Source organism: Salmo salar, chromosome 03 (assembly GCF_965601325.2).
Source record: "Salmo salar chromosome 03, fSalSal1, whole genome shotgun sequence".
In the NCBI taxonomy this organism is placed as follows: domain Eukaryota; kingdom Metazoa; phylum Chordata; class Actinopteri; order Salmoniformes; family Salmonidae; genus Salmo; species Salmo salar.
In genome coordinates, this window is record NC_138293.1 from 45,021,281 (window position 1) to 45,033,435 (window position 12,155).

Genomic DNA, 12,155 nt, shown 5'->3' on the forward strand with positions numbered 1-12,155 from the left:
TGATACAGCCTGGAATCGAACCAGGGTCTGTAGTGATGCCTCTAGCACTGAGATGCAGTGCCTTAGACCACTCAGCCACTCGGGAGCCCTAAATGTTCAACCATGGTATTTATTAATGTTTTGTACACTCTGTGTATATTGAATTTTATACTGTATATACTGGTGTATCTAGACAGTACAGACAGTATATTAATATTAAAAGGTATGTACAGCAGTAGTTCTATAGGATGAGCCTTGAAAATAATACAGTATATACGTATGAAGTGGGTAAAACAGTATGTAAACAATTTTAAAGTGACCAGTGTTCTATGACTATGTACATAGGGCAGCAATCTCTAAGGTGCAGGGTAGTTAGTTGGCTAGTAACAGTGATGAAACTTCAGGGCATGGTATTGGGCAGAGGCTAGTAACACCTCTGCCACGCTTATAGATCAATGACTGTCAACACAGTTAAATGTTTAGTTTGACACTGAAGGAGAGGACTAATCAGTTGTCACATAATATTAGGTATTTTTGGAAAGTAGAAATAAAGTAATATGAGCAACAACCAAATATCGTGAATTTGAGATGCTTGCTACATTTGGATCGGTTTTGGGTCCGTGGAACGACACAGTAGTATCTTTAACATTTGAATCGGGGACCGAATCGTATCGGTAAAATGGTTACATCCCTACGTATTAGTTAGTTTGTCTGGAAGTAATCCGTGTGTATATTTACTCTCTTTTGGACGTGTGTGTGTGTGTCCCCTTTTTGCTTTCCTCCCAGAAAACACTATTGGTTTTGATTTCAGCTGACTTGAATAAGGCTGATAGGAATGTGTTTGACCAGTTTGTTGTTCCTGTCTGTGTGTGTGTGTGTTTCAATGCTGTCCAGTGGGTCCAGCCTTCAGTTTCCCATGTTGTGTGTGTGTGTGTGTGTGTGTAAGGGTGGATATTGCAGCTGTTTAGTGTCCCTTTCTCACACCTGTCACCTCCATCACTATAAACAGACAGGTTTACTGCTACTCTTCCACTACCCCCCCTTTGTACGAAACACACACTCCCGCATGCAAGCACACAGTCACAAAATATAGATTATTGGGGGACTCCCCCCCACCCCCCCACCCCCCACACACAGTGTGTGATCACTGAACATATTTCAGGCTTTGAAGTTTGACCCTGTGCAGTCCAATTGATTCCTGTGGTCAGGTACTATGCTTGCATACATCGGATATGCTTTATACCCGTACTCTTCACTACAAGGGCATCCTGAGTTCATGATTTGCTAAAGCGCGTATTACAAAAGTTACCAACACAGATGCATATTTATCTAAAATTGATACTAGGTCATAACAGTGGGTAACAATTGGGGAAAATACTTCACATAGGCTAGGCCCTACACTACATTGAACTCTGTAAAACCAACACCATGGTACAACCATCAATTGATCTGGTGTTCAGTGTGTGTGTGTGTGTGAAAGAGATGCTCTGTTGTACTGATTACTTGTTCATTTACATTTACATTTAAGTCATTTAGCAGACGCTCTTATCCAGAGCGACTTACAAATTGGTGCATTCACCTTATGATATCCAGTGGAACAACCACTTTACAATAGTGCATCTAAATCTTTTAAGGGGGGGGGGGGGGGTTAGAAGGATTACTTTATCCTATCCTAGGTATTCCTTAAAGAGGTGGGGTTTCAGGTGTCTCCGGAAGGTGGTGATTGATTCAGCTGTCTTGGCGTCGTGAGGGAGCTTGTTCCACCATTGGGGTGCCAGAGCAGCGAACAGTTTTGACTGGGCTGAGCGGGAACTGTGCTTCCTCAGAGGTAGGGGGGCCAGCAGGCCAGAGGTGTTCAGCAGTACACAGAAACCTTAAGTAAGCATTTCACGGTGAGGTCTACCCCTGTTGTATTCAGCGCGTGTGACGTAACATTTGATTTGATTTGGAACCACCCACAGGATGACGAGGCGTGGTAAATGTGGTCTACAAACATGCCGTGGTTTCTTGATATAGAGCATACTGTACGCCTATAGTAGCAGAATGCTCTTTGGGCCTCAGATGGACCTAGTGTGTGAGGAATCTCTTCTTCCACAATCCCAGTCAACAAGATACTGTCCCACATGGCACTCTATTCCCTGTACTGCACTACTTTTGACCAGAGCGCTACGGGCAACCCAAGACTCTCCTTAAAGCTCTCTTATCTTTTTAAGTAGCTACCTTACCTGTAACGACCCCTCCCCCTCGGTGCAGCCGCAGAAGTAGCAGTCGCATGGAATAAGGCCCAACCCTACCCTGCCCTATCCCGCTGTCTCTCCATCCTGCCTTTATTAGGAGACAGTGGCAGGCAGGCAGGCTGTGTGTTTAGGTTAGCAATGTGCTGCTCTGAGCTGAGCTCCACACAGCCAGCAAGAGCCAGATAGAGGCCCATCCTGCTCCTTCAGAACGTTTACTCTGGCTTCCACATGAGAGCCACGTTCCTGCGTTCATTCCTGGCTTGTGTCATTGGAGCTGACATTTTTGGGGCGTCAGTGCAGAATTCTCCCTGGACTTATATGGGTATCGATGAGCGGAGGATTGAGTTGAAGAGGTGGAGAGACGCACTGAGTTCTGTGGAACATCAACAGAGAGGACAGACTTTCGGAGCAGAGGAGGGTAATGTGTTCAGGGAAGCTCCTGTCCTTAAAATGTGTTTAGTCATGATGGATGATGCAGCATTGTCACACACACACACACACACACACACACACACACACACACACACACACACACACACACACACACACACACACACACACACACACACACACACACACACACACACACACACACACACACAGTGTAATTATATCATCTGACTAAGTACATTTAGGGTTACTGACCATATCTGTCCTGGTCCAAGTATTGCACTACTATACAAAGATGAATAAATACTGCCTTTGAGACCTACACAGGTTAGAAATTGTGCAACAGGCTCCTTGAGGCCAACTCGTAGAGACAGCATGTAAACCATACACACACGGCTTATCTGCTGACGGCTGTCTTAGTAGCCTAACATAAATACATTTCCATTTCACATTTTTTGTCATGTAGCAGATTCTCTTATCCAAAATTGACTTACAATTAGTGCATTCATCTTAAGATAGCTAGGTGGGGCAACATACATATCACATAGAAAGTTGTCAGAGCTAGGAGAGGGGGGGGGGTCGAGGTTAGAAGGAGGATTATTTAAGATAATGTTTTGAAGGTAGGGCTTCAGATGTTTTTGGAAGGTGGGCCAGGACTATGCTGTCCTAGCTTCAACTTGTTCCATCATTGGGGTGCCAGGACAGAAAAGAGCTTGGACTGGGCTGAGGGGGAGGGGTCGGAGGGCCACCTTCTTGTACAAAACCCTCTAACTTTGATCATTAAACACTCAGACATTAACCATTCAAACCCTCTCCCTGGCTCTGTGACTGAAAAGACAAACGTTGAAGCCTTTTACTGCTGAGGTTGACTACCCTCCCCTGCCTCAGCCTGACCCTATTGTTCAGTGACAGAGGCCACTTCACACCTTTGTGTTAGGGACCAGGTTGCCAGGGAACAGTTGGACATGGCTGCAGAGAGACAACAGGTTAGAAAAACTCTACAGCACTTCAACACACTGGACCCTTACTAGGATAAGCCTCTACCCTGGACTTCCAAACCGTGCGTTAGTGCGTCACTGACCGTACAACCACTATACACTATCCTCTATCCATCCTCTGTAAAGTTGTGGGTGTCTTGGGTGTGAAATAAAGTGTGAATTGTATCCCTGTCTCCTGCTGGTCATTATCAGTCCTCTGACCGGGACTCTGGGACAGTTGTACCTATACTAAACTGACACAGGTGAATGCCAAGAGTGTGCAAAGCTGTCAAGGCAAAGGTTGGCTACATGAAGAATTTCAAATCTCAAATATATTTTTATATTTTTAACACTTTTCTGCTTACTACATGATTCCATGTGTTATTTCATAGTGTTGATGTCTTCACTATTATTCTACAATGTAGAAAATAGTAAAAGTAAAGAAAAACCCTTGAATTAGTAGGTGTGTCCAAACTTTTGACTGGTACTGTTCATGTACAACGTTTTGTATACATTATTATAATCTACTTCGTCACATATGCATTTTTTAATCGATCTTCGCGGACCAGCAGTGAACAGTGTTTTCCCCAAAAATATCCTGACACGAGGGGGGGGGGGGTAAAATACCCGGTTAATGTGCACTGTCATTCTAGAATCAACCACTATTAACAGTGTCTGCCACTAGAATACAATTCTAAGTACATGACAGTTTTCTGACAAGTCAGTAAGGCTCTTTGACTTTTTTTTGTTTTACAATGTACAATAAACTTATTGTATAGACCTCCTTTATCTTTTTTTGTAAAAGCACATGTATATGTGGGAAACTGATTAGCAAAAACATGGGATTTTGTCATATATGCAAAAATGTTTTAAGTTGTATGCAATGTTAGTAGCTAGTAGCCTAGTCAAGATACACCATCATCCAATAATCGCATTCTACACAGACCAAGCGGAACAAACGTAATCCTTGAATTTGGAGGTTTAAAATATCCTTCCAAGTTGACCTATTTTAAGAAAAGCAGTTGGTGTCACATTCGTCGTAAGAATGAGGAGACCAAGGCACAGCGTGCGTAGAGTTCCACATGTTTAATAAAGGAAACTCTCCAAAAACAATACAGAACAAACGAAACGTCATGGAGTGCATAACCTGCACCTACACATAAACAAGATCCCACAACTCAAGGAGGGAAAAAGGGCTGCCTAAGTATGGTTCCCAATCAGAGACAATGATGAACAGCTGCCTCTGATTGGAAACCACCTTCAGCCAAAACAAAGAAATAGAAAAACTAGATTGCCCACCCCACATCACACCCTGACCTAACGAAACTAGAGGAAAATAAACGTCTCTAAGGTCAGGGCGTGACAGTAACCCCCCCCCCAAAGGTACGGACTCCCGGCTGCAAACCTGAACCTATAGGGGAGGGCCCGGGTGGGCATCTATTCTTGGCGGCGGCTCTGATTCGGGGCGTAGCCCCCACTCCTTCCGCTGATCCCCCCGCTTCTGTGTCGCCGGAGGAACCAGACCATGGATCATCGCCGGAGGCTCTGAACCGCCGCTGAAGACTCCGGGCTGCAGACCGCCGCTGAAGACTCCGGGCTGCAGACCGCCGCTGAAGACTCCGGGATGCAGACCGCCGCTGAAGACTCCGGGATGCAGACCGCCGCTGAAGACTCCGGGATGCAGACCGCCGCTGAAGACTCCGGGCTGGGGGACGTCGCTGGAGGCTCCGGACTGGGGGACGTCGCTGGAGGCTCTGTGCCATGGATCATCACTACAGGTTCCGCGCCATGGATCATCACTGGAGGCTTCGCGCCGTGGATTATCACTGGAAGCTCCGGGCCATGGATTATCACTGGAGGCTTCGTGCCATGGATTATCACTGGAGGCTCCGGACCATGGATTATCACTGGAGGCTCCGGGCCATGGATCATCACTGGAGGCTTCTTTCGTGGTGCTGGAACAAGTCTCACCGGACTGGGGAGACGCACTGGAGACCGGGTGCGCAGAGCTGGCACAGGATATACTGGGTCGTGGAGGCACACTGGAGGTCTGGAGCTTAAGGCTGGCACAACCCGTCCTGGCTGGATGTTTACTTTAGCCCGGCAAGGGAGGAGTGCTGGCACAGGACAAACTGGGCTGTGCAGGCGCACTGGCGACACAGTGCGCAGAACTGCCGCAGGATATACTGGGCCGTGGAGGCGCACTGGAGGTCTGGAGCGTATGGCTGGCACAACCCGTCTTTGCTGGATGCTCAACCCAGCTCAACAACTGCAGGGCGCGGGCACAGATCGCACCGGCCTGTGAGTGCGCACTGGCGACACAGTGCGCATCACCGCATAACACGGTGCTTGCTTCGTCACTCGCTCCCCACGGTAAGCACGGGGAGTTGGCTCAGGTCTCCACCCTGACTCTGCCAAACTCCCTGTGTGCCCCCCCTACACACACACACACACTTTTTGGGGGGTGCTGGCTCTTGGGCTTCCTTCGTTGCCGTGCCTCCCGATCTTGTCGCTGTTCCTCCCTCGCTGCTTCCACCTGTTCCCATGGGAGGCGATCGCTTCCGGCCTGGATCTCCTCCCACGTCCAGGATCCTTTGCCATCCAGGATGTCCTCCCATGTCCACCTCGTCTTTCCCATAGGCGCACGCTGCTTGGTCTTCTTGTGGTGGGATCTTCTGTCACCCTCGTCGTAAGAATGAGGAGACCAAGGCGCAGTGTGCGTAGTGTTCCACCTGTTTAATAAAGGAAACTCTCCAAAAACAATACAGAACAAACGAAACGTGACGTCATGGAGTGCATAACCTGCACCTACACATAAACAAGATCCCACAACTCAAGGAGGGAAAAAGGGCTGCCTAAGTATGGTTCCCAATCAGAGACAACGATGAACAGCTGCCTCTGATTGGAAACCACACTCAGCCAAAACAAAGAAATAGAAAAACTAGATTGCCCACCCCACATCACACCCTGACCTAACCAAACTAGAGGAAAATAAACGTCTCTAAGGTCAGGGCGTGACAGTTGGTTAGTGAATATAAAGTCTAATATCTTTGATTGGCTGATGCAGAATTTGTTACAGGTAATAATCACTGTCAGCTGGTGAGGTATTATAGGTAATATTTACACAAGTTATAGGACTAACTTGTGCCAGGTTAACTGATTGGACCAAATACAATGTAGCGTTCTTTCACGTGCAACTAAACTCAGCAAAAAAAGAAACACCCCTTTTTCAGGACCCTGTCTTTCAAAGATAATTCGTAAAAATTCAAATAACTTCACAGATCTTCATTGTAAAGGGTTAAACACTGTTTCCCATGCTTGTTCAATGAAGCATAAACAATTAATGAACATGCACCTGTGGAACGGTCGTTAAGACACTAACAGCTTACAGACGGTAGGCAATTAAGGTCACAGTTCTGAAAACTTAGGACACTAAAGAGGCATTTCTACTGACTCTGAAAAACACCAAAAGAAAGATGCCCAGGGTCCCTGCTCATCTGCGTGAACGTGCCTTAGGCATACTGCAAGGAGGCATGAGGACTGCAGATGTGGCCAGGGCAATAAATTGCAATGTCCGTACTGTGAGACGCCTAAGACAGAGCTACAGGGAGACAGGACGGACAGCTGATTGTCCTCGCAGTGGCAGACCACATGTAACAACACCTGCACAGGATTGGTACATGCGAACATCACACCTGCGGGACAGGTACAGGATGGCAACAACTGCCCGAGTTACACCAGGAACGCACAATCCCTCCATCACTGCTCAGACTTTCCGCAATAGGCTGAGAGAGGCTGGACTGAAGGCTTGTAGGCCTGTTGTAAGGCAGGTCCTCACCAGACATCACCGGCAACAATGTTGCCTATGGGCACAAATCCACCGTCGCTGGACCAGACAGGACTGTCAAAAAGTTCACTGACGAGTTGCGGTTTTGTCTCACCAGGGGTGATGGTTGGATTCGCGTTTATCGTCGAAGGAATGAGCGTTACACCGAGGCCTGTACTCTGGAGCATGATCGATTTGGAGGTGGAGGGTCCATCATGGTCTGCGGTGGTGTGTCACAGCATCATCGGACAGAGCTTGTTGTCATTGCATGAAATATCAACACTGTGCATTACAGGGAAGACATCCTCCTCCCTCATGTGGTACCTTTCCTGCAGTCTCATCCTGGCATGGCCCTCCAGCATGACAATGCCACCAGCCATGCTGCTCGTTCTGTGTGTGATTTCCTGCAAGACAGGAATGTCAGTGTGCTGCCATGGCCAGCAACGAGCCCGGATCTCAATCCCATTGAGCACATCTGGGACCTGTTGGAACGGAGGGTGAGGGCTAGGGCCATTCCCCCCAGAAATGTCCAGGAACTTGCAGGTGCCTTGGTGGAAGAGTGGGGTAACATCTCACAGCAAGAACTGGCAAATCTGGTGCAGTCCATGAGGAGGAGATGCACTGCAGTGCTTAACCTCTATGGGCTAGGTGGGACGCTTGAAATCGTCCCACCTACTCAACAGCCAGTTGAATCCTGTGGCGCGTTATTCAAATACCTTAGAAATGCTATTACTTCAATTTTTCAAAAATATGACTGTTTTACACCATTTTAAAGATAAGACTCTCGTTAATCTAACCACACTGTCCGATTTCAAAAAGGCTTTACAACGAAAGCAAAACATTAGATTATGTCAGCAGAGTACCCAGCCAGAAATAATCAGACACCCATTTTTCAAGCTAGCATATAATGTCACATAAACCCAAACCACAGCTAAATGTAGCACTAACCTTTGATGATCTTCATCAGATGACAACCCTAGGACATTATGTTATACAATACATGCATGTTTTGTTCAATCAAGTTCATATTTATATCAAAAACCAGCTTTTTACATTAGCATGTGACTAGCATGTGACTAGCATTCCCACCGAACACTGCCGGTGAATTTACTAAATTACTCACGATAAACGTTCACAAAAAGCATAACAATTATTTTAAGAATTATAGATACAGAACTCCTCTATGCACTCGATATGTCCGATTTTAAAATAGCTTTTCGGTGAAAGCACATTTTGCAATATTCTCAGTAGATAGCCCTGCATCACAGGGCTAGCTATTTAGACACCCAGCAAGTTTAGCACTCATCAAAGTCAGATTTACTATAAGAAAAATGTTATTACCTTTGTTGTCTTCGTCAGAATGCACTCCCAGGACTTCTACTTCAATAACAAATGTTGGTTTGGTCCAAAATAATCCATCGTTATATCCAAATAGCGGCGTTTTGTTCGTGCGTTCAAGACACTATCCTAAAGGGTAAATAAGGGTGGCGAGCATGGCGCAATTCGTGACAAAAAAAATCGAAATATTCCATTACCGTACTTCGAAGCATGCCAACCGCTGTTTAAAATCAATTTTTATGCCATTTTTCTCCTAAAAAAGCGATAATATTCCGACCGGGAATCTGCGTTTAGTTAAACAGACAAAGGAAAAGAAAGCATTCGGTCGACGCGGGCACGCGCCTAAGCCCAGAGTACTCTGAGTGGCCACTTGCCAAAAGCGATAAAGTGTTTCAGCCAGAGCCTGCCTCGATATCGTTCAGCTTTTTCCCGGGCTCTGAGAGCCTATGGAAGCCGTAGGAAGTGTCACGTTATTGCACAGATCCTGAGTCTTCAATAAAAAGAGCCAAGATGAAACACTACTTCTCAGACATGCCACTTCCTGCTTGAAATCTTCTCAGGTTTTGGCCTGCCATATGAGTTCTGTTATACTCACAGACACCATTCAAACAGTTTTAGAAACTTTAGGGTGTTGTCTATCCAAAGCCAATAATTATATGGATATTCTAGTTACTGGGCAGGAGTAGTAACCAGATTAAATCGGGTACGTTTTTTATCCGGCTGTGTCAATACTGCCCCCTAGCCCTAACAGGTTAATGCAGCTGGTGGCCACACTATGAATTTAGATTTTGACCCCCCCTTTGTTCAGGGACACATTATTCCAATACTGTTTGTCACATGTCTGTGGAACTTGTTCAGTTTATATCTCAGTTGTTGAATCCTGTCATGTTCATACAAATATTTACACGTTAAATTTGCTGAAAATAAACACAGTTGACAGAGAGAGGACGTTTCTTTTTTTGCTGAGTTTATGTCGACGTGCCCCTGTGTGCTGTGGGGACTGGGGGCTGTTTTGGATTGTATGTTTGTGTGATGGGTGTTGTGGCCTTTTGGGAAAAGAGACAGCCAGATGTGCCTAGGGAGGGCAGGTGGTGGGAGATGGGGTGGGGGGAGGGGTCAACGTGGTGGGGGGGGGGGGACTCACAGGGATCATGTTTGTTGCCGTGATTGCTGCCAGGAAGGTGGGTGAGGAGAGGAAGGAGAGGGAAAGCGAGCACACACACACATTTACACACACACACACTGGTGGTAAACACTGGGTGACCTCTCTCTCTCCCTTCATCAGGCAGCCACTCAGCTAACACGTTGCCTTATTAGGGTTGACTACTGGGAGTGGAGGGAGGCAGGTGGACTCGGGAGGGGCAAGGGTGAGGCAGAGTTAAATGTGTAAACATTGCCACCTAAGCCCACGTGGTGCCATTCAAGAGAGACAAATCATGTTGTCTTTATAAATGCAAAGCATTTCCAATATCCAAAAAGACACTGACAGTGTTATGTTCGGTGTGTGTGTGTGTGTGTATGGCTACACTTTGGTTCTATTTTCATGTTCACAGTGTAAAGCCTCAGTACAGTGTTGTTCTCTGCAGTGAGTCCAATCTCCATTAACTCTCAGTGGGTACCACAATAGGCTAGCTCTAATTTGTCAGGTATCGACCCTCTGGTATACTGTACATCTCTGCTAATTCAGGAACAAAGACTGCTTCTCAAATGGCACCCTATTTCCTATGAAGTGCACTACTTTTGAATAGGGTGCATTTGGGACGCAGCCCTACTGTTTGGTACGGCTGCCTATGTCTGTGTATAAGTTATGGGGTTAATAGTTGACACTCCAGATTCTAACTGCTTTGGAAACAGACAGTAGATATTGCCAGAGCAGTAGTGGTAAAGCATTTCAGTAAATACAGTACAATGCAATGAGGATAATGAAATGCAGTTAATTTCAGTAGTGATTATAATAAGTACATATAGTCATGTATACAGTACAAAACTACTGCTGTTGTATTGTGTAATCTTCGGTCGATACATTTAATTAAATAAAAATACGATTATAAAAAGAAAGAATGGCTAATAAATAAACAAAATGTACACAGATGATGGTTACACTATGTATTGTTATTCCTCCCGAGTCCCTGCCCTGTTTGATGTTTTATGTTTTAAAGATGGAAGTAGATGCGTGAGCTGGGGATGATGGGCTCGGGGTCCCTCTCCTCGTTAGAGACATCATGTTGGCGAGACAGTGCGTCTGCCTTCTGATTCTTGGATCCCGGGCTATAGGCTAGTGTGAAATTGAACCTGTTAAAAAAACAGAGCCCACCTAGCCTGGCGAGCGTTCAACCTCTTGTCTTCTTGAATGGAGACCAAGTTCTTATGATCTGTCTAGATTACGAAAGGATAAGGTGCCCCCTCCAACCAGTGTCTCCACCCCTCAAGGGCCCACTTAACTGCCAAGAGCTCCCGGTTGCCTACATCGTTGTTGCGTTCCGCTGCCGAGAACCGCCATGTTGAGAAAGGTGAATGGGTGCAGTTTCTTGCCCTCCTCGTTCCACTGTGAAAGAACCGTCCCTGCTCCGGAGTCCAGCAAAAATGGTTCTGGGACTTGCGGGTTAGAACCGTGAGAGGCACTGCCACCGCACCAAAGTTCCATATAAAACGCCTGTAAAATATTGTCGCCTGTAAAAATTGTCAAACCCGAGGAACCGCTGGACCTGCTTGAGTTAGGTGGCATTGGGCCAATCGGCAACTGCCTCAACCTTTATGGGATCCATTTGGATGCCTGCAGTAGAGATAATGTGACCCAGGAAGGAAACTTGGGATACATGGAACTCACACTTCTCAATCTTGACATATAGTTGACTCTGCAGGAGGCGTCTCAGGACTTGACAGACGTGCAGTATGTGTTCCGGAAGGGTTTCCAAGAAGATCAGAATGTCGTCGAGGTAAACAAAGACGAACTGATTCAACATATCCCTAAGGGTGTCATTGACCAATGCTTGAAAGACTGCCGGTGAGTTCGGTAATCCAAAGGGCATGACTAAATACTCATAGTGACCACTAGGGGTGTTAAAGGCAGTTTTCCACTCATCTTCCTCCCTGATTCTCACCAGATTGTAAGCCTTGAGGAGGTCCAGTTTGGTGAAGAATTGGGGATAACGATTCATGATCGTAATCCGGTTCAGCCCTCTGTAATCGATGCAAGGACGCAGGCCTCCATCCTTCTTACCCACAAAGAAGAAGCCTGCACCAGCTGGGGATGTAGAGGGACAAATGAAACCTGCCTCCAGCGACTCCCGGATGTAATTGTCCATGACTGCTGCTTAAGGGGTCGAGAGGGAGTACAGACGGCCCCGGGGAGGTGTGGAGCCGGGCGGCTTTCTTTCTTACTGAAGGCCTCCCAGAGGGCGAAGTATT